Source organism: Rhinolophus hipposideros (assembly GCF_964194185.1).
Source record: "Rhinolophus hipposideros genome assembly, chromosome: 18".
NCBI classification, from domain to species: Eukaryota; Metazoa; Chordata; class Mammalia; order Chiroptera; family Rhinolophidae; genus Rhinolophus; species Rhinolophus hipposideros.
The window spans coordinates 11,254,535-11,261,288 of record NC_138064.1 but is presented as its reverse complement, the minus strand read 5'-3'; positions in this window follow the sequence as shown (position 1 = coordinate 11,261,288).

The following is a 6,754-nucleotide window of genomic DNA, read 5'->3' as shown; positions in this document are numbered from 1 at the left end:
TTTATAAGCCATCAGTGTTTAAGTTACCAGGGCACAAAAAACTTTCTGCTGTTTCTAGAGCTGTGTGTCCCTTTTGGGTTGTAACTTGCTAAATATAAGGAGCAACCCCCACCATTAAATTTCCTTTATTTCTGGTCACTGTTTGAATAGGAAACTAAAAACACGAAAACAAAACAACAAAGTCTTAGTGAAAAAGAAGCGCCATGTTTGGATGGCCGTACTACTTGAGTTCCATATTTTCATGTCTCATTTGGAGATGACTAAATAGATAAGCAAGTCCTAATTTATGTTTTCAGACTAGCATAAAAATCACTTCTCGTTTTTCTCCCCAAGCAAATATGGAATGGACAATTATAGCTATTCTTACCGTACACTTTCTGAGATATGACTTTATTTTCTCTCTATTCCAGTGATAAAGACAGAAGGTATTGCCATCCATTCTTGCTGGTATCCTCTCAATATATCTGTGATTCATTTCCAGAAAATAAACCATGTCGTTTATAGAAAACAAATATAAAGATATATTCCATCATATGTATTATGGCAATGTTAGGAAACAAGGAATCTTTTTAGACAGTGAATTGCTTTACAAAGGATATAAAAATGTTCAACTCAATTGCTACCTCAAATCTTCTTGGAGGTAAGTGGAGAATAAATTTAAAAACATACAGACCAACAAATAAATGACAGAATGACGACCAGTATAGTAGTTGTGTCTAAAAATTTGTAGGGAAAAAAAGAAAGGTTTATAACCCAGCATTTGCTCCAAATGTTTCTTAGGCTATATGGGGGTATGTACGGGGAGTGCCTTCAAAAATGTACACATTTTAAGAGATGTTATCTACGTATTACTTTTCGAAGTTGAATTGAATTATGGTAGCAATGTGTATTGTAACGTTCACTCAAAAGATGGCATAAACAAATGTTTTACAATTTTAATACAGTTTTTTCCTTTCTTAAAATGTGTATACACTTTTTGGCACTCTTTGTATATAGAAGTTAAGTTCCAGGTGGTCTTGTTACATTCCATTTCTCCTTGATCAAGTGCCACCCACATTACCCACATTGTTCTAGAAGACTGCCCTGGGGATAGGAGACTACAGTGTAGATACAGACCTGATTGGGCTCTACTAAGGGAAGACTGGATAAGTAACAGCAAAACAAACAAGCAAACTGTATTTGATAACTCATCAAAACAGACTTGTTTCATTGTGGATTCAAATTCCACATTAAGCCTTTTGCCTTGCCGATAAATTTTTACATTTGTTCTTAATCCTACTTACCAGCTCCAATTCTTTCAGGACTACTAGTTAAACGTTAGCTTTAGGTGAAAGTTCTAAACAATATTCAGGCTACTTGTTTAAGTTTTATTTTTAACCTATGTCTGAAGGACAAGTAAGTGTTTTTTGTAACATACTGAAGGATGAAGTGCCATTAATCTTTTAAGCATCAAGAGAGGCAAAAACCAAGACAAAGGCAGATGCCAAGTAAAAGTTTAGCTGGGGATTATACCAATCAATCCACTGGTCTTTTTCCTTTCGTTTCCTTTTCTTTCCTTTTCTTTCCTTTCCTTTTGTTTTCTTTCTTCTCTTCTCTTCTTTGACTGCATTTTGAGTTACTCATTTCTTTGCATCTGTTTTGTAGGTGCTTTTTTTCCCATCGTAGGCATAACCCTAGGTGAATTTATTCTGTAGCCAAACCATATATGCCTTCATTAATTCACCCACGGGTGTTTTAGAATACATGTATTTATTATCTACCAGGAGCCTGGCAATGTGCTAGGCTCTGGGATACGAAGAGGCGCCTAGAAGTCAGCGAGTCAACAAAGTTCTCAGTGTGAGGAGTGTGGTGAAGGTGTAAAAAACTTGGTGGTGTTACTTCCTGGTAAGCTTTCTTTAGAGGACAAAAGACTGAGCAAGCTTTGTTGTGTGGGCACAATTCTGGAGGTGGGTAAAGTCTGAGGGATGGGTAAGACCACTATGGGATTATTATGCTCTGGAAAGTGCTGTGGAGCGGCACTGGCTTAGGATTTGGGGTGGTGACAGCCATCTGATATTATTTGAACCTGAAAAATATTAAGCAAAAGCAAAGCATGGGGCAAATCAAGGCATAATTGTGATGTAAGATGCAGGTGTATTTTCTTTCTAGAATCTTTCCAGCTCCTGAGGACAAGACCCACAGCATTAACTGCCTGGTTCAGAAAGTTATTTCATAAGTTAACAAACCTCAGTGGTATTTTTCATCTACAACGAATCTATAGGATTGAGCCAATATGACATATTTTTAGAAATTTCTTTTGGCATCTAGTAAAGCTATTCGAACATCGGGGAAAGTATATACAACTTATTTCCGTTTTAGAAAGAATGTTTTAAAAAAAAATTAAAAACGAAACGATTTTATTTCCCTTTTGGTTTGACTTGAGCCTAAAAGTATCCCTTATTACTAGGAAAATATTCACACCAGGTCAGGCTGTCTCCTATTGTGACGTGAATCCATACCCTGAAAATAGATTTAGCGAAGTCAAATCAAGATACTATTTCTCATTCCTCCTGTTTACCCAACCTCCCTGGAAAACTGTGAGCAAATCCCTCATTTTACCACGGGTGCTTAAAGTCTGTTATTTGATGTCTGTGTGTCTGTGTATCTGTGTGTGTGTTTATCGTTTATTTGCCCTGTGTCATTCTGTAGAAATGGATTCACTCAGTCAAGTAGATCTGAGAGCTGTGAGCTCGGCTCTCAGCTGGAGGAACAAAGGAACTGGGATGAGGAGAAGCCCCCGAGGGAAGGTAACCTCCCCACACAGTCCCCTGAGGGTCCTCATCAGCACTAGAGAACTGTTTTGACAGAACCACTGAATTGGGTGCAGAAGTCAAATTCCGGGGACATCAAACCAGGACAGATTTTCTGCTCGCCCACAAATAACAGCGACCCCTCTGCCTTTGGGGAATAGGAGGAGCCCGGTCAGAGGGGTGCAGTGGCTACCAGGGTTGGTTGGAATAACTTGCTGTAGGCAAAAGGGTAAGGAACATTGAGTAGCGGAAATGGAAGCAAATAATTCATTAGTTTTTGAAATGACGAACCCTGATTCTGGCCCCAGATATTTGAGCATATTCTCCATTCTTCTAACAAAAGACACACACGTGCTTATTCCACCCTTTTCCGCCTCATCTGGTAGCTGCTTTCCGGTCCAGCAGACACTAACGTCTAATGAGTCAAACTTCTCATTTTCAGACTAATCAGTCGGCTGCACTAATTGCAAATGCAAATATGCAAATTTATATTAATTAATTACTCTGCTAATTAGTTCTGCGGTCTTTTTTGGGTAATAAATCATTGTGCAGTGGAAGGGAAACAAGTCCTGTCCCATTTCGCTCCACATAAAAATTTAATGTACTCATGGAAGAAAATATATGGAAAAAAAAAAGACACCCTGAGTTGATCACTGTGCTTCCACCGAGGAGTCCCCTCCAGAAAGGTGCAATGGTGAAAGGGCTTTCACATCTTCGGCAAATGCCATCACTAAGGTGCCCGTTAGCAATTTAATTATCACATTATGAGTTTCAGCAAAAGCCAGTTTGCTGTGCTGCAGCCTGTGACATGGCTTGGCAGTTCACCCACTTTGCAGCACAACACTTATAAATAAAATGAGAATGTAGAGAGGGAATCACGTTTCTTTGCTGACACACTGGAGCTGTGACCCAGCATTTTCAGGGCTTTTGTTATTTTAAGTCAAAGTTTATCTTGCTTTCCGTGCCCTAGAATGAAAAGTTTTATCATTCAGGATTAGGGAGGCATGGAAGGACGGTATCATGGGGAAGGGGGTTCAGGAGGAGGAGCTGGTAGGAGAGGAAACTGTACTCCACTATGTGTAAGAGTGACGCACCCTCAGAATTGTTTATTTCATCAATTCTTGTTGGAGACCTACTATGTTTCCAGCTTACCCACTGGGGGAGAGGGTGACATATAAGCAACATCCTGAAATGGTCTCTCCTGATTAAACGGTGAGTTCTTTGTGGTTAAGAGATTATGTCTGATTTGCCTCTGTGTTCCCAGGTTTTAATCCTGATGGAACATTCAATAAATATTTGCTGAATGAATGAATGAATGAATGAATGAATGGCTAAAACCTTCAAGGCGCTCAAGTCGAGTTAAGGTGACAATACCTGTTACTCATGTACAGTCTTGCCTTTACTATTGGGTAGGTGCCAAGTGATACCCTGATTAGGAGACGCAGGAAGAGATCCATGGCGGTTCATATCCCTTCATTTCCTTCTTCTTCTCACCAAGAAATTTCTGCTTTAATTCCCATGCTCTTTCCTCTCTATTGTGCCTTTTCCATGTGGAATTTGATGTTTGAGCAAGAAAGAGGAAACTGCTTACCATTACAGCTGGACAACGTGCATCAAGCTCTGGCCCACCCCTTTACTGGTTCTGTAATCTTGGGCAAACCATGTAACCCCATGGAGTCAGTAACTTCACTGTGGAAACAAGAGCGAGGGGTTCGTCATGAGCATTGTGATGAATGTCAGAGCTTGGCAGTCGGAGCTCAACACCCAATTCTCGCCCCCCAACTGTTCTCTATGTGACTCTAGGTTCTTATTTTTTATTCTTTACTTTCAAATATTTGAAAATTTGGAATGTAGGACATATGTACATGGTACAAAATTCGAACGTATACCAATACTCTATAAAAAGCAAGTCTTCTTCCATGAACCCTGGGCTCGCTGTCCTCCCCAGTGGGAACAACTAATTCCTGAGTAACTTTCCAGAGGTTGTCACTCTGTGTGTGTGTGTGTGTGTGTGTGTGTGTGTGTGTGTATTTCCCCACACATAAATTAATGATAGCATACTATAATGCCTTTCTGAATCTTACTCTCAGTCTATTGGTACTTATAAGCTGTTTAAGTCTGCATGTTTTCTATTGCATGACAGTATGATAATTTACTTGCATTGGCCACCAATTATGGACATTTCAGTTGTTTTCAATTTTTGGCTACTACAAATAGCGCTGCAATTAGTATACTTGTACACAAACACCATTTTGCACATCTGGAGGCAGATCTGTAGGAAAAAGATACCTAGAAATAGAAATGCTGGATCAAAGGATACATATTTTTGAATTTTGAAACATACTAAACTCTCCTCCACAGTGGATATACCAATTTACACTTCTAGCATGGCTGTTTCTATCCGACATCCTTGCTTGAGCACGTTCTCAAAATCTCAATTCCTCAGTTTTCTCATCTGTAAAGTGGGCATAAGAACGCTCCCTTTCTCATGGGGGTGGGGAGGAGTAAATGAGATCATTTGTGAAAAGTGCTTAGTATTGCTATTGTATTTGTTATTATTCTCAGCGCCAACATTATTATTTTCATCATCACCACCTCATGGCGTTATTTTGAGGCTACAGGGAGCCCACAGCTGTGAAAGTACTGGGTGTAGGGCTATAGCAATGTCAGTCACCAGTAAGAACCCATTTTGCTTTCCCTGCGCCATTTCCTCAGGTTTTGCACCATGGTAGTCTCTTGTGCTAATAAGCCTTCGTGTAGTGTCAGTTCATAGGAATATTTTGCAAATGCTTTTGAAGGTTCTCGAAAGCTTCAGAACTTTCTGTATATGTAACGCATTGAAGAAGAATAGGCCAAGATTAACTCCATTCTACGTTAGTCATATGCCCAAGGTACAAAACAGAGGAAAAACAGAAGCATGAGTGATGGAAAATGAGAATACAAACCAAGGAGATAATGGGGTGCGGGGGCAATCAGTAGAGAAAAGAACCAGGAATAGGGAAAAGGAACAGGCAGGAGCCAGGTAAGATGTAACTATGCTCCAGGATCCCGAGAGCGGCCAATGGAAAGAGGTGGCCGAATGGCCGATCCAAGCATTTGGTTAGCCTACAGCCTGAACGAATCCCGTTTGTCTTTCTGGTTGCACTGCCATTGTATGCCCAGCAGTGAGCGAGCCTCGGCCTGTCTCTTCTTTCCTCTCCTCGCAGGAGTTGATTCCAGGGCTCCTACTTCACCTCTCTCCTCTTCTCTCCTTAAACTTTCCTCCCTGAGTTCAGTTCCTCCTCAAAGTTTCAACTGCTGCTCAGAGGTCACTGGCAGGTGGGGTGCCTTAGTGCCATGTGTCAAGTCACCTGCAGAATGCTGAAACGCCATTCTTAAATAATCTATGTCCATTTCCAGCAGAACTTACCTGAAACAAATCTCATCCTCTCTCGGAAGCATCTTTTCCTTCTCATTATATTTCATGTATGTTAATAAACTATAAAGAATTTATTTCTTTGTCTATACCCTGTTAGGAAGGACTGTGTCGCCCACTAGTATGTACACAACAGATATTGATTGACTGGTGGGTCCAAAAGTGTTCCCCATGCTTGGGACAACCCCCATCTTCCCCAGTGTCGCATGCTTTTTATTTTCTATTTTGACATGAACAAAATTTGGATTGTTTTCTCAAAGGTGAAACAAAGTAACCCTATTTTGAATGTTCCATGGTTTGTGCTGGATGATGAACAGTTCTTTGGCAAAATCATCCAAACTACTGATCTTGGAACAGACTTGGGAAAGGCCTGTGAGGTACTTCTGGGGTGTATGTGTGTGGGAGCACCCCACTCTGTGTCATGGGGCCCAAAAGGAGAGCAGGGCTGATCATTTATTAACGTGAGCTCCTGAGAGCACTAACTGTCTTAGATCCTAATTATACCGATAAAAGTGAGTAGTGATGTAGACGCTAAGAATACAAAACAGTA